A 23772-nucleotide genomic window follows, 5' to 3' on the forward strand; every position below is an offset into this window, starting at 1 on the left:
GCATATGAAACTAACACAGGGAATTACGATTATGAGCTCATGCCCCCACCCATGCAAACTTTCCCTCTCCAAGCCTTTTGCTGACAACAGAAAGATACCTTTCCCAGGAAGAGGAGACTCTGGGGGACAGAAAAAGGAAATATCAACCCATCTCCATAGTGGGAGTGTAGATTCGGGAAAATCCTGAAGCAGTGTGTCATTCCCACCAGATTTCCACAGACTCTGGCATTCAGGGAGGGGCCCATTGCCAGGGAATCATCCAAGTCACTGCATTTGGGATGGGTGTGTGTCTGTGTGTGTTGGGGGAGGGGTGACTTTCGCCCCATTCAAAGCACTTAGTAGGGAGCCAGTGCAAGGAAAATAAAAATGATATTTATGGTCTGAAATCCTACAGGGCTCTTTGTACCAACAAAAACACAAGCCCCACAATCTGACCCGCTAAAATAGCTGTGTAGGCTTCAGGACTGCAGCCTAATGGCTCCCAGAGGGCAAAGCTGCAATTATGCCAACAGCCAACAAGAGGAACCTTCTGGAAAATTCCACTCATTCTGCTACATGGCTGAGTTGTAAAAGCAGGCCCCGCCCCTCTCCACACCCATTATGAAGGCACAACAGACAGCAGCGAGGACGGTCACTTTCCAACGCTGACCCTGGAAAACACTGCATTTTCCCTCTTGGACCCAATCCAAGGGACTTACCCTGTCCCTGTCACATGAGGCAATTCTCTTGTGAGTTGATACTTTTCTGTCGGGTCAGTCTCTCTGGGAGACTGAGGACAAGTCTATAAACCTCCTCTCAATTTGAAAGCGATTGTTCAGGCGACTTCTCCAACCCTTAGCCCAGAGGGATAACTAAACAGAAATCACTCGCGTGGCCAATACTAACTCGGCTCCCTCCTGAGTGACTCCCAGGAAAGCCCTGTGGCAGGTATTAAAGAATCAGATGGGCACAGCGCCCGCTGGAGGAGGCGCCGCTCGGTTGAAAGGTAACAGATAAAGTAGACAAAAAGCTGAATAACACAACAGAGCATGGGCAGAGGTGACACTGACGGCATGGGACGATGACAGGAATCTACTTTACCCAGCCTTTGGGGAAGGCAGAAGCAACGTGTACTGGGACCCTTCGATGTCGTTTCTTTGACCTGTTTTTTTTTCCTTCTCTTTTTTATTGGTGCATTATAATTACAGGTAACAGAGGGGTTCATTGTTACACATTCATACTGACAGGCCATACAACTGGAATTCGGTCAGTTTGGTTCCTAGTACCTTCCCTTTCCTTCTCTTCCTCCTCTGCCTGATCCCCTCCCCCGACTCCACTTGACCCAGAATTTTTATCCCTAGGAATCTCTAAACAAAGTAATCAAAAACACTTACAAAATTCATGTACAAAGATATTCGGTGCAGCACGATTTAGAATAACGAATTAAAACCTCAGCGTCCAACAACAGAGTCACGGGTGAATAATGAAGAGAGGTACGGAGGATGCTCTATTGTTCATAAAAAAACATGACTTGGAAAACTAGTGAATGTGATGGAGAAATGTCAACGTAAAGGAAAAACAGCCTGCAAAATTAGGACATAACGGGGCTCCTTTCTCTCATAAATTCGTGCCTGCTTGTGAATCTACAGGCACATGTGTGCACACACCCAGAAAAAGACAAAAGGAAATACACCCAGCTGTGTTCAGTCCCCAGCATCAGAGTTACTGGCTGGGGAAGTTGTCTTTGGGTATGTTTTTTATTACTTTAATTTTATTCTCTGCTAAGTTATCTGAATTTTCTATCACAATTCTACTTTTATAATCTAGAAAACAAAAACTCTAAATAAGGGCTGGGGCTGGGGCTCAGTGGTAGGACACTTGCCTAGCACATGTGAGGCACTGGGTTCGATCCTCAGCACCACATAAAAATAAATAAAATGGCATCCATCTACAACTAAAAAATACTTTTAAAAAATTCTAAATAATATACTTTGAAAGAGCAAATGTGTTTATTGAGGGTCCACCATGAGTTAGGACCTATATGAGATATTTCTTAAACACTCCTCACAATAACCCTGTTAAGGTAATAAAATATTCATTTTATTATTCATGACAAAACAAAGAATCAAATAACTCCCTCAAAGGCTCACAGTACTTACTGGGTCAAAATTTGAACCCAGATGTTGTTTCCTTCCTTTTATCCTGCAGTTGTCTCAACAGAACTATTGGAGTAAACTGAGTACCCAATGTGTTCTTCTTAGGAATGAGGAGTAAGGGAAGGGATCACGGTGGGCAGGGTGAGACTAGTCAGAGAGGATTTTGTGTATCACGATCAGCAGACATTTGGGCAACACTGCTGCTTATTCAGTTCGTGTTACGTCCCACACCCTGTTCTGCTGCTTAACCAGTATTAACTCATTTAAGCCATGAAGGCACACACCTGCCGGAATTTGAAACCAGTCTGGGCAAAACTGTGAGATCCTTCTCAAAAAAAGAAAGAAAGAAAGAAATCATTTGCTCCTTCCAACAACCAATACTGTTCCCACTGCACAGCAATCTGACTCTTCTCTCTGCTCCTTCCCCAGACTAGGTAATGATGGAGCAAAGGAATTTCCAGGACACAGAGTACGGAGGAGGCTCTCAAGTCCAGTATGGCTAAGGGAAGCACGTTCACACGGGAAGTGCACGTAGCGGGATAGGAGAGCAGGAGGTGCTAAGGGAATCAGGCGGTAAAAAAAGTGCAACGAGGTGTCCCGAGGTCTCTCGATTCACAACTCAGAAGATCCAAGGTCTGGGTCATTACTACTCCTCTGGGAGGAAGAGAGTGTGGTCGGACTCTTGTCCAGGGGAGACAGTCAGACCATGAACATGCACGCCCTTCAGTGTTCCGCCCGCGGGCCTCCTGCGCTCACATTCCAATCACATTCCAGCTGCAAAAGATAAAACAGGGCGGGATTCATATTTGGCTTCCTAAGATGCTCTGAGAACTGAAGAGGAAGGGGAAAAAAATTAACCCAAGGCAAGTCACGCCAAATTTAAGAGAGGGAGAAAATCAAGATGACAGGCCACGGGATGTGGGGGGAAAAGGCCCCCCTCCACAGGACACTTGTTCATCTGGTTTCCCACAAAATCCCAATTAGCCTGTAAAACAGCGTGTTCCCTCTGACTGCAGCTACTGAATGGTTTTTGGGGGCTGTTTTGGTACCAGGGATTGAACCCAGGGGCACTTAACCACTGAGCCACATCCCCTGCTCTTTTTGTGTTTTATTTTGAGACAGGGCCTCCGGAATCGCTGGGATGACAGGCATGTGCCACCACGCCTGGCTTGAATCGTTTTTTAAAATGTATGATCCTGGGCAGTCAGAAAGGGGTTATATCAAAGTGAAGATGGTCATGTGGTCAATGTTTTAATATTGTCACACCATCCTGTCAATCAAAGGGGAAATAGTTCCTATTAGCTTTCTGAGCACAGAATTTGAACTGCTCAAATGTAGAATCCTGTGTGTCATGTTGCCCAAAGCCACCAAGGGGTGAGCAGCCCCCACGTGGCCTGCTGGTTCCTACCCGGGCTCCTTCGGCCTCTTCTAGACACATCCATGAGGCCCTGGCGCGCTTCGACTCCAGCCTGTTTCTCTAGAAAAGAGGAAGCAGATGACTCGGCCTTGGTCTAAAGGGAGGATTCTTGCTCTGTCCTACCCCGCTCCAGGATGCAGGGTGAGGCCACCTGCCCAGCCAGCCTGGTTGGCCTCCTTACAAAATACACAAACATTGAAATTTCCACTCAATGATGTGATTTCAAGCGCCACAGAAGACAGAAAACATGGTCACTGGCCTGCAAAGAGTCCTCCTTCTGTTGGAACAAGAATTGCGTGTTTCAGGCGGAATCCCAGTGGCTAGGGACGCTGAGGCAGGAGGATCACGAGTTCAAAGCCAGCCTCAGCAACTTAGCAAGGCCCTAAGCAACTCAGTGAGACCCTGTCTCTACATAAATTATTTAAAAGGGCTGAGGATGTGGCTCAGTAGTAAAGCGCCCCTGGTTCAATCCCTGGTACCAAAAAACAAAACAAAACAACAACAAAAAAAAGAGTCGTGGATTTCAGAACAACAATCCTTGACGGTGTGTGAAGTACAGAAATACCATGGGGGGAGGGGGTGGCAAAGGCTGGTGATAGCTCTGAGGTCGGAGTTTGATAAGGAAAGGATTTTTACAGGAGATAACCGAGAAGGAGGGGAGCGCAACTTGGGGAGGCTGGGATTGAAGGAACTGGCCTGGGAGACTGGCCAACTGTTAGACAGGAGAGGAACACGAACCCGATCTGTATCTAGCGGCAGATCCGGGAGAGGCTGGGAGGTGACTGCCTATTGTGCAGTTGTGACAGAGGCTGAGAGAGATCTGGACGTGCTGACTCCCAGTCATCTTCAAGACACAACGTCAGAGTGAAAGGTGGAAGTCAAGTGCAGGACAGCGTGCAGCCTTTGGTCTGTCCATCTGTCTGTCCATTGAATTACCACTTTGAGGGAAATGATAGTGGGGAATAGTTACTTTGACTTAATTCCTTTTATCTGCTCTCTGTGGCCACCACCCCACCAGACACCTGCGCACAAAAAAACGTTCAGTCTCCTCTGCTACAGAGAGCACTTTGGAGGCAGCCCGTTCCCCGCAAACAGCCCCACAGGGCAAGCCATCCCCACCATTTATCCTGGCCCTCCAGGTTCCTCACCATCCTCAGCTCCCCGGCCTGGCCTGGGACCTACTTTTTCCCATTCTTATGTGCGTCCCTGTTCACCTTTAGGACCTGAAGTTCACTCCTCATTTGTTTGTTAACAATCTTGACTTCTCCCTAATCTGTTTTCTCCGAGCACCCTGAGAACTCTAGAACCTTCTACCCTACTGCAGCCTCCCAAGGATCTAAACTCCTAACAAGCATTCCCAGGTTGCAGATGGAGGGGCCAAACACAGGGCTAAATTCTGCCATAAAAAAAAGAAGGAATTCTGATGCATGCTATGACATCAATGAACTTTGAGGACATTGTACCAAGTAAAATAAACCAGTCACAAAAAAGGCAAATGCCAACCGGGTGCCGTGGAACTCGCCTGTAATCTCTGCAGCTTGGGAGGCTGAGGCAGGAGGATCTCAAGTTCAATGGCAGCCTTAGCAACGGCGAGGCACTAAGCAACTCAGTGAGACCCTGTCTCTAAATAAAATGCAAAATAGGGCTGGGGATGGGGCTCAGTGGTCGAATACCTCTGGGTTCAATCCCTGGTACAAAAAAAAAAAGGCAAATACTATGATTCTGCTTATATGAAGTACCTAGATTAGTCAGACTCAGGGACAGAAAATAGGATGGTGGTTACCAGGAACAGAGGGGATGGGAGGAAGGGGGAGATGTTTTCTAATGGGTAGAGAGTTTCAGTTTTGCAAGATGATAACAGTTCTGGAGATTAGCTGCACAACAATGAGAATGTATCTAGTGCTATAGAACTATACACTTCACAGTGGTTAAAATGTTAAATTTTATGTTATATTAAAAATTTTTAAATTTTAAATAAGTAATATAATTCAATGACAGATAAACATGAGTTTAAAAAAATAAAAGAATTAAATGAACCTTAAAAAAATCTATTTGAGGGGCTGGGGATATAGTTCAGTTGGTAGAGTGCTTGCCTCGCATGTACAAAGCCCTGGGTTCAATCCCCAGCATCACACACAAAAATAATAATAATAATACATCTATTTGAGCAACAGGTACAGTGGTACATACCTATAATCCCAGCAGCTTGGGAGGATGAGGCAGTGGATCAAAAGTTCAAAGCCAACCTCAGCAACTCAGCAAGGACCCTAAGCAACTTAGCAAAACCCTGTCACAAAATAGAGCTGGGGTTGTGGCTCAGTAGTAGCACTGTGAGGCCTTGGGTTCAACCCTCAGCACCACATAAAAATAAATAAACAAAATAAAGGCATTGTGTCCATCTACAACTAAAAATAAGTAACTTAAAAAATAAAAAGAGGGCTGGGGATGTAGCTCAAGCAGTAGCGCACTCGCCTGGCATGCGTGCAGCCCGGGTTCGATCCTCAGCACCACATACAAAGATGTTGTGTCCGCTGATAACTAAAAAATAAAAATTAAAAAAAAATTCTCTCTCTCCCTCCCTCTCTCTCTCTCTCTCACTCTCTCTTTAAAAAAAAATAGTAAAAAAAAAAAAAGAAAAATAAAAAGAAAAAATAAAACATTAAGGAAAAAAAGGGCTGAGGATGTGGCTCAGTGGTTAAGCACCTCTGGATTCAATCCCTGGTACAAAAAGAAAAAAGAAAAGAAATCTATGGGAGCTATTATCATGCCTATTAATGAGTCATTATATACACGAATTTGTCTAAACCAGAGCTTCACTTTGACCTGCCATTAGCCCAAGCTGCACATTTCCTGCTGCCAACCATCAGTGACACGGTGGGGCCAGGTGTGTGATCGTGCAGCTCTGTGGCTTCCGCTTATCCTTCAAGGACGAGGTTTGCCTTCTTGTCCACTGTCCTGCCACTGCCTCCTCAGCCCTGACCACTCATCACAGCGAGATGGGAAGCGCCCAGTCAAAGACACTGCCTGGGCAGGAGTCAATAGGTCCGTGGGTGATACTGAGGAAATCTGGAGGAAGGAGTCCTATAGCACTCCTCAGTATTTCCCCTAAGGAATTAAAGTCAGCCTACTTAGCCATACGTGCATACCCCGCATGTATACAGCAGTGCTCATAGCAGCGTGACTCATAATAGCCAAGCTACAGAGCCAGCCTGGGTGTCTGCCAACGGACGAATGGTTAGGAAAACGTGGTACATACACCCAATGGAGTCTTATTTAGCCATAAAAAAAAGAATGAAACCATGTTTTTTTGCTAGAAAAATGGATAGAACTTGAAAATATTATATTAAGCAAAACAAACCAAATTCAGAAAGTCAAGGGCCTTGGGTTTCCTCTCCTCTGTAGAAGCTAGAGAGGAAAAAGGAAAAGAAAGTCAGGGACTGAGGGATACCAGCAGGTAGAGAAAAAGGGACAAGGGGGAGGAGAAGGGGGGAAAACTGGGGAACGATATTGGCCAAAAAGCATTTTTATATCATGTGCATTCATGAATGTGTGACAATGAGTTGCACCATCATAATGTGCCAGTAAAAAATATGGAAAAAGAGCCACCAAGGGCCCCCGCCTGAAAGGCAATACGTAACCATTTAAGATTCCAAACTCAGGAGCCAGACTTTCTGGGTTCGAATTCTGATTTTGACACCTACAGACTATGTGACCTTGAGCAAGTTGCTCAGCCTTTCTATAAATGGGGATAATGCTCGAATGACTTAATAGGGTCAAGTCATTATCCCTAGAGCACCTCAAACAATAGTTGGCACTATACAAACATTTACTATGATTAGTCCTACAACTCTGTCTAAGTTCTGAACGAAGAAAGACAAAATCTTGGAAGCAGGCTACGGGCCAGGGAATATTACAAAGGCTCACATTTCACCCTCCACCCAGCTCCTCCCCTTCTATCCTCAAGCCACGGGAAACAATGCTTCGTTGAAAAAGGAAGAACAACTTTGGAATCAGAAGGACTTTAGTTCACATCTTTGCCTCACCACCTCCTTTGTGTGTGGCCTTGGGCAAATTACTCGAACCCTTTGAGCTTCAGTTTTCTCCTGTGTAACACAGACACAATAATACCCACATGGCAGGATCCTTGGAGGAGGAAGAGATAATTATATGAGATATGCATGCGGGTGCATCTCAGCCACCCACAGAGGCAAGAGCAAGGTTGTTTATTGTAGCCAAGTTTCACTCAGGAAAAATCAGACCTTTGGTACCAAGTTGGTCAAACATTAATTAAGGGCAGCTTCTTTTGTTAGATCCCTACCAAATGGCACTGCAGGTTAGTTCCAATAGAAGCTGTTTGCATTCTGGCTTATCAAGTCGTAAAACAAGGACCCAACTAAATTTCAGTCATTTTTTTAGGGCACTTCCTTACGGAGGAGGACTGACGTATTAAAGTGTTGCAGGTAAGTGACCTTTCAATTGGACCCAAGCAAGCTTGGGCTTGGGGTCAGACCAAGTTCTCCTGTCTCCTCTGGGCAAGTTACCTAACTTTTCTGGACCTCCATTACATCACTTACAAATTAGGAGAAACAGTATTCATTCCCAGATGGTTCTGCAGGAATGGAATGACGTAAGGGGGAACCTACACTCATCCCCTGCTCCTTTTCTTTATTAAAATGGACAGACTTCCCCTTCCACTCCCAGGTCAGTAACTCCTGCTGTGCTCCCCTCCCTGCCTTCAAGAGGTTTGTGCCACCTGTCACCTGCGCCTTCCTGTGTCTGGTTCCCACTGCTCCTTCCACCAGGTCTTTCCACTCATTCCCGTTGACATTTGAATGTCTCTGAAAGGAGGAGGAGGAGGAGCACAGGAGGAGGAGGGGAGAAACCACAGCCTACAAATTTCTTGAAAGACTTGAACTCATCTGCCATCTCCATCTTCTCACATTCTCGATTCTTTCTGATGTGTGTTATAGCCATTCAACTCCACTGAAAATCCCAAAAAGCATTTTTAGCCATTGATTTATCTCATCATCATGAATAATTCCTTCTTGCTGGCCATTCTCTCTCTCTCTCTCTCTCTCTCTCTCTCTCTCTCTCTCTCTCTCTCTCTCTCTTTCTCTCTCTCTCTCTCTCTCTCTCTACTAGGGAGTGAACCCCAGGAATTCTACCACTGAGCTATATCCCCAGTCGTTCTTATTTTCTGTTATGTTGTACTGGGGAGTGAACCCAGGAGTCCTCCACCACTGAGCTATACCCCCAGCCATTTTTATTTTTTATTTGGAGACAGGGTCTTGCTAAGCTGCTGAGACTGGCCTCAAACTTGCCATCCTCCTGCCTCAGTCTCCCGACTTGGCTATTCTCTTTTGTAAAACATTCTTTCTGGGCTAGGGTTGTGGCTTAGTGGTAAAGCGCAGGCCTAGCATGTATGAGGCACTGGGTTCGATTTTCAGCACCACATACAAGTAAATACATAAAAGTCGATCAACAACTAAAAAACAATTTTTAAAAATAAATTTTTCCCTTGGGTTCCATGAGTTCTCACTCTCCTAATTTTCTCCTGTGTCTCAGGCTTATTCTCATTTTCCCCATTAGCAACTCTTCTTCCTCCTTAAACGTAAGTCTTTCTCTATAATATTGCATAGGCTCTCTTCTCTTCCCACACTGATTCTACCCCTAGGTAATCTCATTTACCATTAGCCCCGCCCCATTCAATCATCATCAATGTCGTAACAAGCCTCTCACACCCACAGAAACACTACATTCACCTGGTGGGGTGGCTCACACCTGTGATCCCAGAGACTCAGGAGGCTGAGGCAGGAGGATTGCAAGTTCCCAGGCCAACCTCAGTAGTTAAGTAAGATCCTGTCTCAAAAATAAAAGAAAGAAAAAGGAAAAAAAAAAAGTTTAGATGCTTAGAAAATGCCATCGGAGTGCCCTGGGACTTGCCAGCCCTGGCTGTCACCTGCACGCTCCTTACCCACCGGCTTGCTGTGCCTGTTGGCCTGCAGACGTCTCTGAGGAGCTCAGAACAGGCCGGTAGGTAGGAACAGCCTCCAACCAAGGAGATATGGGAGTGCCCCAGTTTCCTTGGGCTCAGTGTGACAACCCAGAGGCACATCGAGACGTCACTCGGAGTCTCCGGTGGACTGAGCTTCAGTGGCCCAGGACAGTCACCTGCTCGTCACCATGCTGTTGTGGGCTTTCTTCCTGTCATGAGAAAGCTGTGTCGTTAACAGACCCGACACCTCTGTGTCTTTGCACCGAGCTGTTTATTGTTAGTGGACAACAGTGAATCCACAGGCCACACCACTTTCACCGGTGGCAGGTCACCAAATACAGGCCCCTGACGGTCATGAGCCAGGCCAACACAGGTTCCTTTCGTCCAGCCTCAGTTTCTAGCGTCTGTAACACTCAGCTCCGAGAGAGTGAAAAAGGGTGAAGAGGCCCCAGGGTCACAGGATGCCGAGCCAAGGGTCCCAGAGTCACGCGGGTGGCCGGGTGAGGATTGTAAAGGACCAGTTCCACAGAGGCGTCCAGGCACAGGATCCAGACTGATGGCCGCTTCCGTTTCAGAGTGTCGGTAGGAGCGGGCTGTGCACGGTCGCCCTGGGCGGGAGAAGCATGCCCTGCTGGTGCCTGGGGACAGTTTCAGGGGTTCTTCACCGAGGTGATTTTCCTGGGCAAGTGGCCAGGTGATGGGGTCAGGGAGCACCATGTCCGGGAGGTCCCTTCTTTGGGGGCCTGAGGTGAGGGGGCCGCATCTGGTGGGGTTAATAAGCTCCAGTGCCTGGTGTCCTGACAGGACTTAGGATGGCCACAGGTCCAAGTACTCCTTCACTGGGTCTGAGAAGTCGTCATGGATAGGCTGTTTGTCAGTCTGTGCCCATGGCTGAGCCAGCAGATGACAGTGGGAACCGCTCTTGCAAACACCACAGAGTCACCCAGAGCAGGGCCCCGCCTGCTCGCCACCTCCCTTCTCTGTCTTCCGCACTTCTTCATCATTCCGTCTGTTTGGAACCACTTTTCACATAAACCCTCCAAATTCTTGCCTCCGCTTCTGCATTTGAGACCCTAACCTAAGAGTCTCCGTAACGCAGCTTGCGAGTCCCTCGGTCATCAGCCCCTGCTTCCTTTCCCAGCATTAGCCTTTGCCGTCCCCAAGTGGCACTCTGTTCCCAGGGTCCACGGACCTTCTTTTGCTCTTCTCAGGCTCCTCCTTCTGGGCATTAGCACCTGCTCTTCATCTGAGTGACTCCTCTCCCACAGGAAGCCACGCTAAATCCCCCAACTCAGGTTTTGTCCTCCTTCTCCTGTAGTGGCACCCCCTCCTCCACAGAAAAATCTTAACTAAGCTTCTCCACAAATCTGCAGCATAACTGATTTTAGGACTGTCAGCAAAAGAGTCTCTACCAAAGAGTTCAATGGAGGTGAACTTCCCATTTTCCTGTTGCTCTATTGCTTGGCCACTGGCCCGGAAGAGATCAGCACTCCAGGTGCTGGACGCCCCTTTGCTTGTTTACAAACATTTATCCAGGATAGTAGTTTGTAGAAGTGTGTTTGCAAATGCAAACTGTGATAAAAATAAAAAATAAAAATAAAAATAAAATCCTTTAACAAGGCCTCTGGCCTTGAGCTGGGCTTCACAGAGATGTCTGCATTCTTAGATAAGTTATAGCTGGGCTCCATGGTAACAGCTGGCAGGGGAGGAAAGAAAGGGGAGAAGAAGCTCTCCCCTTCTCAGGTGTTGTCCTTGAAGAGTTAACTTGCCCAGAACAGTGAAGGTAAAAGCTGCTTTTATGTGAACTTCTGCAGACTGGGAACTTCTGAGCCCCTCCCCTTACACGCTGGGTATAAAACTCTGAAACTCCCTGAACTCGGGGTTCAGGGGATTGATGGATCACAGCAAAAGCTGTGCCCCCTGAACCTGGCTGCAGCCAAATAAAACTGTCTCCTGCTGTCTTCGGTGCCTTGCTTCGTCTGTCCCTACAATCTGCTCCAGAGGTATCTTGTTCTTCCCCAAAGACAGCATCTACGTCATTTGGTAAAAAATTCCTTCGTTCTCTGCCTCCACCAATCCTCTAAGTTTCAGGAGAGCAGAGACCGTCTCTTTCTTGTTCATTATTGTCACAGAACCATCTAGCAGCCTTCCAGGGACAACGTCAAACTCTATGAACAGGCCAAGCACATATCAGGTGCCAAAAAAGTGTGTGGGGAAGAGGAGGAAAGAACTTCCACAGTGCTCAAAACAGGCCACAAGGTAACCGTCAAACTGGAAGCGCGGAGTCGGAGGAGGAATGTGAGAGGATGGCCCCCTTCCTTCAGCCCCACCGGGTCTCTCTGCAACACAGGCCTCCAACACAAGGAACCAGGGAGACAGTGCTCAACAAAATGATGGAGATCCCGTAGGTCACCAGGCGCGGTGGCGCACACCTACCATCCCAGCAGCTTGGGAGGCTGAGGCAGTGGGATGGTGAGTTTGCCAGCCTCTCTTACAGGAGCCGTTACCATATTCTCTGCTCGAGTTGCTCTCCCTGCCTCCAACTTCTTCCCGTGCCACCTTTGCCTCTGTTGAAGTCACGGTGGCTCTCTAGTGACGGCAGGAGGTCAGCAGATTCTTCAGTTGGCACTCAAGGCTCACGTGCTCTGGCTTCCGCCTACCCACCTCACCCCATCTCCTGTCCCTCCTTCTCCAGGGCCACACTTCAGTGACCTGAGCTCTTCCCGCCCTCCACCTGTGCACCAGCCTGTGAAGTGTCTCTGCCCTTCCTCCAGGGAAACCTCATTACCCTCCAGAGCTGCTGCCTCTTTTCTCTTGAAGACTCCTTAACTCCACCCTCCAACTCCAGTTAACCGCGTCTTCTCTGGACCACACTCTTCTTTGTGTGTACGGTGGTTATCACACCTGTCACCTGCGCCTGCCTAGACCTCTGCCTCATCTATCACACTGTGAGCTCCTTCAGTCCAGGGGTCAGGTCTTCTCAGAACTGTGTTTTCAGAATCTGACGTGATTATCTGAGACGGACCAGGGGTGTGCTGGACAAACTAGCATGCACACCTGCATGGGAAGGAATCACACGCCATGCAGAGGGGACCTCGAGTGGGGACAGTCTCTTGTTACTCATGGAAGGTGGCAGATGAAGGTAATCTTTCCAAGCCAAAAATATGCCCCCAGGGCTTCCAATTCCAATGCCACTTGTGACTAGAAAGTTCATGACAGTTTTGTTCTGATTTCAGATTCAGCTGGAAAGACCACAGGGCATTTTTCTCATTTCTTCTGATCCTTTTATCTACATTCCTAAGTTCAAACCAAACACGAGACCACCAGACGGAGCAGCCAGCAGGAGCAAGTTCCTGTCCAAGGAGAAATCAACACCATAGAGAATTTAGGCCCAGTCTAAACAATTTTCTACAGATGACGTTGGATTCCAATTTTGCTTAATTTTTTTGGATCTCTTTTTTATAATAAGAACCAGATTTTTTAAAAAATAAGTAAGTTGCTTTGAACAAAGACCTGCTTTTGTGGGGGAGGATTTGCAATTCCTACTTTTTTTTTAAATTAGAATGAGTGATACTTCATGTATGTATGTCAAAATACACTCTACTGCCCTGTATATCTAAAAAGAACAGACTTTAAAAATAAATAAAAGTGTCAAAAGCAGAGGTTGTTAAGTGTCAGAAGAAAACAACTTCATGGAGCCTCTTTCACCGACTTGAATCCTATATTCTAATTTCAGTGGTTAAGCTTGGTAACATGTCTGTAGTTCCCTCTTCGTGGTTCAGCCCTGTTTATTTTGTTCATCATGAAGATACTGATTATGTATCGAGATGTCCTAGGTACTGTATCAGGTGTTTGGTGGATGTCATCGTATTTCCCTCCCTGACAGTTCATCAGGAGGTGCCACAGACAGGTTTTAGTGCCCAGCATCTGAGCTCACTGCAGGGGCCTGAGCAATCCCATCGGGGAGTGTTGTAGGAGGCAGCCTCTCCCGTCCTCTCTAAAGGGGGAAGGCCGGTCCTCACTTTCTAAGACTCCTTACAAGCAGGAAGTCACCGACCTTGGCCGCACCTATCGGGAAACCAATCCAGACTTGAGTTAGAAGCTGGTGACCTGGCTGTGCTATACTTTCTAGCAGGTGACATGAAGTCTCAGCTTACGAATTCATTACCTGTGGTCACCTGAATAAATAACCCAGCGAAGGGAAGAATGGAGAGACAAAGCAGCCACAGATCAACATGCACCACAGGGGGGACTGAAGGACGGTAGGCTTCCGTCTCATGACCCTAGGCAGAACAAGGATAGACAATAAGAAGCTCAAATTCTTAAGCTTGTCCCTCACAACGTGGACTGAAACCCAAAACTTCAGGTCACTTAAAAAAAGGTTTTATCACAATTAAAAAAAAAAGTTAAAAAATTAAAAATAAAATTCTTATCTGTCTTTTATAGCCATAAAACTGAGTTAGTACAAAACAACACAAAGTTTGATCCTGTGGGTCCAAAATTATTTGTTCAATTCACAGCCTTGCAAGATCTCTCTTTTTTTTCTTTCTTTCTTTCTTTTTTTTTTTTTTTTTTTTTTGGTACTGAGGATTGAACTCAGGGGCTCTTGACCACTAAGCCACACCCCCAGCCCTATTTTGTGTTTTATTTAGAGACAGGGTCTCACTGAGTTGCTTAGTGCCTCACTGTTGGTGAGGCTGGGTTCGAACTTGTGATCCTCCTGCCTCAGCCTCCCAAGCCACTGAGATTAATTACAGTGTGCGCCACCAGGTCTGGCCAGCCTTGCAAGCTCTTCTGTGGAAGATTTAAAGGACTGAACAGGAAGAATCTAACATTGAGTACTGGAGTGGAGGACTATGGTAGAATTTGGCAGACTCCGTACCCAAAAGCCCTGTTCAGTTATGATCAAAGCTGTCACACCCTCCTTGTCCTGAGTGTTCCCACCTCCCCTGGTGACCCTGTGCCTTGACAGACGGTCTTACAAGAGGAAGCCAATTCATCTCCTTTCCCGCCCACATTGTCCCCCACTGACTCTGGGCCTTAAACTAGTGTCAGATTTCAACATGCCCCGAAAAGCCAGTTGTATAGATTGTACCAGTTAAAGTGGAAGAAGCCTAATTTTAGGTCAGCCTCCATTGACGTGGGTGCACGTAGCAATTTTTCTGATTTTCTGCACAAGCTTGAACAGCTGGAGGAGTCCCGTGGCTAAAACCTGGTCTAATGGTGCCCGAGCTGAACCAGACTGGGAAGCAGAAGGTAAGAGGAGGCTGGATTTCATGGTAAGTGCCCCTCCCTCCCCCTAAAACGCCCTCAAGACACGACCTTCACACGACCTTGAGAAGCACCCTGGCGAGGGAACACCACCCTCCTCCAAAAGCTCGCTGGCTGGCCACTGTCCTGTAAGAGAGAGAGATGGAGGCTCTGTCCAGCGCGGGGTTCTGAACCGAGGTCACTCGGGTGAATCTGGGGTGACGCGAAATGACCCCGCAGACACCAAATACCTTTCTCCAGGCCTCAGGCTCCCACAAAGCGGGGCAAGAGGGAAACAGGGGTCTGGCAAGACAGCGGGCGGGTCTGGGGCTCGGCTCTTATTTTGGGGGGACTATTCCATGGAACATTCTATCCAAAAGAGGGCAACGGGCAGGGTCACATCAAGCAGGTGGGTGTGATCCCCCTCCAGGAGCGGCACCTTTCATACCTGAGCATCGCAGTGGGTGCCTCTTCACCCAGGCCCTGAGGGCTGTACACGGCTCCTGTCCAGAGCGGCTCCCCACGGAGAAACACGCGGGAGACGCTGATTGTGAATGAGCTTCTTGGTCTCACTGAGAACCCTAGGGTCCCAGGGCTGCAGAAGGACACACCCCCACAGGACTGCTGGACATGGCAGGCAGTTGGGCTGGCCAGGTGATCACAAGAGTGGGTCCAAGACCTTTTAGCCATGGCTTATTCACCACTGGGTCCCCAAGATCAAAACAGTTCTACTCTATTCGTCTAACTGAAAACACTCCAGGGTTTAAGGACAGAGGTCTGGTTTGAGTCACCAGGCTGGGAAGTCCATGCCTCGGAGCCCGGTCTCAGCCCTCAGTCGGTGCCTCCTGAGCAGAGACCCTCCCATGCAGACCAAGCATACAGTGTACACTGCCTTCTGGCTCGCTCAGAGCAACCTGCCATCATTCGCTAGGATAATCTTTTTTTTTTTTTTAAATCAGAGCGTTATAATTATACATAGTATTTGGGTTCATTTTAACAAAATAATACATGGAAGAACTTTATTTCAGTTCCCCTAAAGGAGAGCCTTTTGAATATATTGGTCTTCAGCCCTGAGTTAGCCCTAACTTCTAGTGACCGAGGATGTTATAGAAGCCCATCGGTCAGAGTAGTTCCTTGTGGAAGTAATGGGACCTTGTCTTTAATGAATATTCATAAAGTCTAGTCCACCTAGAGGATATTTTATCTTTGCTTTTATTTTTTATTTTCTAAAATAGACAAATAAGGGCTTGGGGTTGTGGCTCACTGGTAGAGTGCTTGCCTGGCATGCACAAGGCACTGGGTTCAATCCTCAGCACCACATAAATGTAACATAAAGATATTGTGTCCACCTAAAACTTAAGAATAAATATTTTTAAAAAATAAAATAGACACATAAATATGCAAAATTAAGTATATTATATGCAAGAAATGTGGTGTTTTTATATAAAGGTAGTGATTGTGTGACTTCAACAGTTATTCGCTCAAGACTAACCTTATTTCCTCTAGACTCTACCTTCCTTTCTCCTCAGATTATGTTGAAGCAAATCTCAGCAACCATTTTGTCTACAAATATTTCAGTGTGTACTTTTACAGGACCAGGAATCTTCTTTTAAACAGAACCGCAGTGCTATTTTTACACACACATAAAAAAAAATCAATACATTCTTGCAGTTTTGAAAAATAAGCCATTGCTTCTTTCTTAGATACTCAAGCCTCCAAGAAAAATGTCCAGTGCTTGGTGATTGTATCCATCGAACTGCAGTCAGGAGACAGGAAACACAGTGATTTGAACAGAGGAAGTCCAGTGTGAAGAATGATTAACTAGTAACAGGAAATTAACCACAGAATCAAAAGAACTCTAAAGAATATAAAAATAGCAGACACGGGAAGAAGCTACTGCATCTAGGTTTGAGGTAAAGAACCTGGAGACCAGAAAAGAAAAACAAATCAAAAAAAATTTTTTTTTTCTATTCTTTCACTCAACGATGAATATGGAATCCTGATTGAGTATTTGATGACCTGTGGTCCCCAAAATGTGAGAGGATTTCTTCCCATCAGCCACCAATCACTTCTCCAGCAGATTCTCCAGCAGACACCGCTGGGGTCCTCTGATTCGATTCAGTGCTGTCACTCTCTTCCTGGAGATGGCACCAGACTCCCCAGGGTGAGGGCTCCATCCCATGAAACCCCCCCCCGACCCCCACTTCAGACCCCGGTCCCAGCATAGGACGCGCTTCTGACCCGCGGGCCACCCATCCCAGTTCCCGCCCTCCCCTCCCTGGGCTCCAGGGATTTGCTAGAGCAGCTCACAGGACTCGGGGAAACGCGTCACTGGTGTTCGCTCTTATTAATCGGGTGGACAAGACGTGACCTGCTCTGTGGGTATTGCTCAGTCTCTTTCCGTCTCAGGGAGGCCAGGTTTTGCTTTTTTACAGGCACAATACCCAGAGAATGAATGATCCTAACAAGAAAGCGACTTGATTGGAAGCAGAAGCTGCCACTTGAGCCTCTTCATGTCACTGGGTGAATGGGCCTTTTTCTGGCTACAGGGTTGTTTTGACTGATCCTGAATATCGGGGGGAAAGGGCAGACCGTGGCATGATGAGGTAAGGAGATCCTGGGGCAGCACCTAGGACTGCCAAGGGCTTAGATCCCCAGCCATGGAGGCTGGGGTCACATCACTGTAGGAAGAACATCAGCCAGCCGAAAAGGCATGCAGAATCGGAAGAAAGGACAGAAATCAAAAATACTTATTTTTGGCCTTGGGACCTGATGCAGAAACATGGAATAGAGCGTGATCGATATTTTCTTTCTTGGTATGTGATGTGTTTATCTATTTAAACGGATTTTCTTTCTTTCTCCTCACTTAATAGGATATTCCATTGATGGTGAACTTTACAATTCCTTCCATACATTACAGAACACTGAGATGGATCACTTCCAAACTGAAAGAGGAATGGAGACCATCCAGGGACCTGAATTTGGAGATGAACCTAATAACTGAAAAGACTGGTGTGCGGGGCTGGGATTCTGGCTCAGTGGCAGAGCGCTTGCCTCATGTGTATGAGGCCCTGGGTTCCATCCTCAGCACCACAGAAAAATAAACAAATAAAGGTATTGTGTCCATCTACAACTAAAAAATACATCTATATTAAAAAACAAGAGAGAGAGAGAGATGGCCCTGGGAGAAGGCGTCAGAACGTTGCCCAATCTATGAAGTATGGTTGCATCAGGTTGTTTGGGAGAATCTTCTTCTTTTGGAAGTGTAAATACAGAGAAAAAGAAGTAGGTTGACGCTGGACAATCAAAAGGATGGACGGTAGTGGGCAAAACTTCTCCCTTTCTTCCTTTCCTTCGTTCTCTTTTTCGTCCTTCCTTCCTTTCTTCCAGAAGTGTTGGGGACCTACCTACCATCTGAATTTCCTCCCTTTGTTTAGAAAACGTTCAGTCTTAGGCATTTCCGTGGAGGAAAAGAGGGCATCTCTCACTAGAGAAATGGAAACACCAGATACTTGCTTTCCCAGACTCCTCACAGCTGGGGGGTAGAAGACGGCATGAGTTCACTGCACACATGCACCTGCTTCCAACACCGGATTACAGTGCGTGACGCTGAGAAGCAGAGAATCTACTCTATTGGAAGGCAGGCAGGGGACAGCAACCCTGAGTTTCCAAGAGCAGAGGAGCCAGGAAGTAGCAGTAGTATCGGAGTCCAGCTGTCGGGCAGCCCTGTATCCATCAGACTGGACTGGTAACATACTTCTGCTGCTGTCCTCACTGATGCCTACTTATTCCTATCCGTTTTCCTTTCTGGAGATTCTGAGCTATCCAGTAACCTATCCATAAGTTATATTGTGCAATTAAGTGTAGTTGGTTAATACTATTTAAACTGAGGACTCTGCCTGATATAGGTGGCTATGCTCATTTCCTGGATTTGGAAATTGAGGCTCTAGAGAAGTTACGTGGCCTATGGAGTAAGACACAGCTAGGGAGTGGCAGGATTGGGTTTGCATGCCGGCCAGTTGGTCTGTGTTTTTTCCTTAGCCTTCTCCAATAACTAGAACTAAAATATTTCCCTCCACAAATGAAAACTGCTGAGATTGAAGATGCTGTAAGTTAATGTAAAAAAAAAAAAAAGTCATGCACAATATTTTGGTGAAAGATTGGGGGGAAAAATCGTTTTTCCCAGTGTTTCCCAAATTCTGCTTATCAGAATCAACCACCAGAGTGGAAAGGAAAGCTTTGGAATGCAATACTCCATCCTCTTCCAAACAAAGTCTGCTTCCTCTCTAGGCAGGAGCAGGCCAGGGGGGGAAAAAAAAGTTCTAAAAAAAGGACTCAGAAAAAGCTAAAGGATGGGATCATTTTTCCTCCTGCTATAAGCAGAGACAATCTTTTGAATAATTAATCCACTAGATGGACAAAACTCTAGGGAAACAGTTCCTGTCCTCTCATTAAACAATTGTGGGAAGTGAGCGTATTCCAATTCGACAGCCAGGCCTTTCTCATGAACACAGGGTTGGCCAGATCTCTGCTGTTTTCAGAGAACAGCGATCGCTGGGCTGTTGGGTCGCAGCACACACCCAATCATCACTTACTGAATGAATACATTTTTACCACTCCTCTAGCAAGGATTCAAAACCATTGAAGCTAATGTGCAGAGCCTAAGTAAACGGAGGATCTGAAAATCAGGCATTATTTTACTCCTTTTTAAGGGGATAGTGCGGAAAGAATTGATTCATTTTTGTTAGTGCCCCAAATTCCATTCCCTGATACTGTTAGAGCTGATGAGCCAGAAGCAAGTTCAGCGTGACCAGCAGGGCCAGACTTTCTGTCTGAAGGATCCCTAGAAAAGTTGGGGATTCTACGGGAAAGGGACGAAAAGCTCTGGCCAGAAAGAAGGGTGTGTCCGTCCGGCCATCGCTTTCAAAGAATTCACAGGCTCAGAGAATCAGGCAAGCTCTTTTCTTATTCCCTGAATTAACAAGCAAGACCCAGAATTTTCAGTGTTTGGGATTCCATTTCGCCTGCCCAAGGAAACTATTTATATTAGACAAGTATTTTCATCTCCTCCAGGACCACAAGCATCAAATTCCATTTCTTATCTTTTATTTATGTATGTATGTATGCATGTATGTATGTATGTATTTATTTTTGCTGTACTAGAGATAAGACCCAGAGCCTTCCACGTGCTAGGCAAGTGCTCAGCCACTGAGCTACATCCCCAGCCCTGCTTCTCATATTTAAAAAAACAAACAAAAAAACAAAAAAAACCATTTTACCTGGAGACAAAATGATACTTCCCTCCTCCTAAAATGCCCTCATTCTAATAAGAACCTGCGACTATGTTACCTCACATGTCAAGAGACTCTGCAGATGTGATAAATGGCCATGGCTCCTGAGACAGGGAGATGATCCTGGATCATCCGGGTAGGCTGGCCCAGTTGTATCACTGAGTTAGTCAGCTTTCTATCACTGTGACAAGATACCTGAGAAAAACCACTTAAAAGAGCAAATATTTCTATAGGCTCGTGGTTTCAGAAGTTCCCATCTATGGTGGGCTGGCTCTGAAGCTTTGGGCCTCAGGTAAGGCAAAAAATGGTAGAAGGGAATGGCAGAGGAATGACGTGCACCTGATGGCAGCCAGGAAACAGATGAGGGGCACACACTGGAGAAAGATACAGTCACCAAGTTCCTGTGCCCAGGGACCTGCTTCCTTCCACAATGTCCCATCTCCTACAGTTTCTAGCACCTCCCAAGAGTCCATGGAGGTACGAATCCATCAATGGATTAATCCACGGATGAGATCAGAGCCCCCGATCCAATCACATCCCAGAAGTCCCACCTCTAGAGATGGCTGCTCTGGGGACTTTAACACTCGAGCCTTTGGGAGACATTCCAGATCGAAGCCGCAAAAATCACATTCGTCCTCAGAAGCACAGAAAGTTCACTGGCTGCATCACAAAGAGAAAGGGGAGAGGGAGAGGTGTGAGGGGTGAGAGGGACCGGATCACAGCTGCCATCTTTGAAAACAGAGAAGAGGGTCATGAGTCAAGGAATCCGGAGGGCCCCTGGAGCAGCCCACGCTTGACCCACACGGGGTCACAGTTCCACACAGGTAAAGAGCTAAATCCTGCTAAAAATGAAAATGAGCACAAACAGACCCTTCCCTTATGGAAGCCAGAGTTGCATCCCCATGAGACCATGTCAGATTTCTTCTGACATGTAGAACGATACGATAACAAACGTGTCACTCCGTCTGCCAAGTTTGTGATCCTTTATTATGGCGGTAATATGAAACTAAGAGACAGAAGCTTCTACTTGAGAGTTAATTATTCTCTCCCTGTTCAAGTTCACTTTGGAAACGGGTATTTCTATTTTAACTGATACCTGCAAACATAGACGCTGCACATACTCATGGAGTTCCGTGTCATGTTCGATACATGTCTACTGGTGGAATGTTTAAATCCAGGTAAAACATATTGATCCCTTCAAACATTAATCATTCCTTGGAAAACTTTCAAAATCCTTTCTTCTAGCTTTTTGAAATGTGCAACTCGACAATCATTTTAAAGTAGAGCCTTCAAAATGAATTAAATGTCCTTCAATTTTTTTTTTTCTTGATACTGAGGATTGAACCCAGGGGCACTTTACCACTGAGTTACATCCCTAGCCCTTTTTGTTTTTTTGAGACAGGGTCTCATTAAATTGCTAAGTCCTCAAACTTGTGATCTTCCTGTCTCAGCCTCCAAAGTCTCTGGCTTTTCGGGAGTGTGCCACTTTGCTCAGTAAAACGACCGCCGATATTTTATTTTAAAACTGACTTTGTAGGAGAGCCAGGTGTGATGATACCTCCTGTGATCCCAGCAGTTTAGGAGGTAAGATGGCAAGTTCAAAGCCAGCCTCAGCAACCGAGCAAGGGATGTGACTCAGTGGTACAGTGCCCTGGGTTCAATCCCTAGTACTGAAAGGAAGGGAGGGAGGGAGGGAGGAAGGGAGGGAGGGAGGGAGGGAGGGAGGGAGGGAAAGAAAATTACTTTGTAGATTTAGCATCTTTCTTTTTAATTTCATTTTCTGGTTATAAGACCTTCCGTCAGACGGTAAGGAAACGTCCATGTCATAATGCCAGCTCCTCAGATCCTTCATACCTCATGGAATCACACTGCAAACTTTTGCACTTTTCTGCACGATCTGGATGGATTGGATTTTGCACTCTTTTCCTCTTCTCCTAGCTTGGCAGGGCTGTAAGTCACTACTTTCTGAGCAGCCCCTGGCAGGCCCCAAAGGCTCATGGGTTAAAGACTTGGCCCCCAATTCAGCAGTATTCAGAGGTGGGACTTTTGGGGGGGGGTCATCGGATCATGAGAATTCTGATTGCATCAGTGGATTAATCCATTGATGGGTTCATAACTGCATGGACTCTTGGGAGGAGCTTGGTCCCTGGGGATCACGCCCTGGAAGGTGCCATGGTTTAGATGTGGTGTCCCCTAAAGGCTCACACGTGAGACCATGCAGGAAAGGTTGGGGGAGAGATGACTAAGCCTTAACCTGAGCAGTGAATCGATCCCTGGGGGGTTAACCAGTGGTGACTGTGGGCAGCTGGGGTGTGGCTGCAGGAAGTGGTCACTGGGCGTGGCTGCATCTGGAGAGTGGAGTCTCTCTGCTCCCTGATCGTCCTGTGAGCTGCTTGTCACGCTTCCACCATGATGTTCAGCCTCACCTTGAGCCCCAAGGAATGGAGCGGACATTCTATGGGTTAAAACCGTGATCCCTGACATAAATTTTCCTCCTCTACAATTGTTCTGGTCAGATCCTTTAGTCACAGCCGAGAAAAAGCTGATAAAACAGAAGGGAACAGCCTGCCCCTGACCCTTCCTTATCCTTTTTTGCTCCCTGGCCGCTGTGGGATGAGCAGCTTCCCCCCATCACTTACTCCATGAGGGACTGCCTCACTAACCAGAGGCCTAAGAGCCACCAGGCCAAGCCGTCATGAACAGAAGCCTCTGAAACTCCGAGCCAAAATAAACCTTTCCTCCTGTAAGTATCTTTTCTCAGGCATTTTGTCACAGGGATAGAAAGCTGGCTAACACGGCCCCTCTGGTTTCTACACAGTTCTCCTGGTCTTGTTTGACCCAGCACCACACTCTGTGCTAACGGCCCCCACTATATGGTATCGACATGCCACACCCATGACTGCCCCCCAGTTTTGGGCCCCCCCTTGGCCTATTCCAATATCCCTACATGGGCCAAAGACCATAATGGGACCTGACCTTGCACCGTTGCTGTTGCTCTTCCCTTCCCCGAATACCTTCTGCATGACCCAGCCTCCAAGGGTCACACCAAGTGTCATGTTCCTTGACTGCCCAGCCATGTGATTTCTCCCTCCCCGAATGCATGTCACCAGTACTCCTCCTTTAATGTTACCATGGGCATCATATTACTGTTGGCTTCTCTTCCCTTTTCTCTCACCTAGATTACAAACTCCCCGTGGGCAAGCGTTACCAGCCTTACCAGCTCTTAATGTTACCAAGCTCGGCCTTGGCTCCTTTTGCTCCGTTTGAGATAGAAATCACAAAGAAGCAAGCAATCCCAAAGAGGCTTTTGCTCGAATATGAGAGACGGCACCCAGGGCAGCCTCCCGGGATGGCTCTTAAGGAGTCTAAGACTCACCTAGACAAAAAGGGCAGGTCCGCGCTAGCGCACAGTCAGCTGTCAAGCACAATCCCATGCTTCCTGCACACCTTGTCAATTCTTTGCTTTTGGTTCCAGGGTTTGCACCTGATCCATAGATCTGCTTGTACACGACGGGCTCCTCAGTGCACCCTTGGCAAAGATGGTGGAGGCACCCACCACCACCTCCTGCAGAAGGCCCTCTGTCAACCAGGGCATGCCTCTCTGCCTAGGCGGGTTGCGGCTCGCTTGGGAGAGGAGTTCACGGCTCCTGGTCATTGGTGAAAACATCTTTTGAAGATGGCTCC

The 23772-nt window shown here is 46.9% G+C and overlaps 3 long non-coding RNA genes across 7 annotated transcripts in view; 1 reads left to right on the top strand and 2 right to left on the bottom strand.

The window, feature by feature from the left end:
• Window positions 1-23772, bottom strand: part of LOC144368516 (uncharacterized) — a 140776-nt gene that overhangs the window by 27519 nt on the left and 89485 nt on the right. The gene's annotated exons all lie outside the window — the stretch shown is intronic.
• Window positions 1129-11216, bottom strand: LOC144368515 (uncharacterized). Of its 4 annotated transcripts, none has more exons than XR_013428273.1 (4): window positions 9531-11214; window positions 9315-9411; window positions 4291-8535; window positions 1129-2909 (listed from the first exon to the last, which is right to left on the bottom strand). It is a non-coding gene; the product is annotated as an uncharacterized LOC144368515 (long non-coding RNA). The 4 variants fall into 4 exon arrangements; XR_013428274.1 differs by having other exon boundaries at window positions 4291-4490; window positions 5743-9411; XR_013428272.1 differs by having other exon boundaries at window positions 3544-9411; window positions 9531-11216.
• LOC144368514 (uncharacterized) lies at window positions 7875-13207 on the top strand. Of its 2 annotated transcripts, none has more exons than XR_013428269.1 (4): window positions 7875-8012; window positions 11680-12019; window positions 12243-12689; window positions 12784-13207. It is a non-coding gene; the product is annotated as an uncharacterized LOC144368514 (long non-coding RNA). The 2 variants fall into 2 exon arrangements; XR_013428270.1 differs by having other exon boundaries at window positions 12322-12689.

Source organism: Ictidomys tridecemlineatus, chromosome 11 (genome assembly GCF_052094955.1).
Source record: "Ictidomys tridecemlineatus isolate mIctTri1 chromosome 11, mIctTri1.hap1, whole genome shotgun sequence".
Taxonomy (NCBI): domain Eukaryota; kingdom Metazoa; phylum Chordata; class Mammalia; order Rodentia; family Sciuridae; genus Ictidomys; species Ictidomys tridecemlineatus.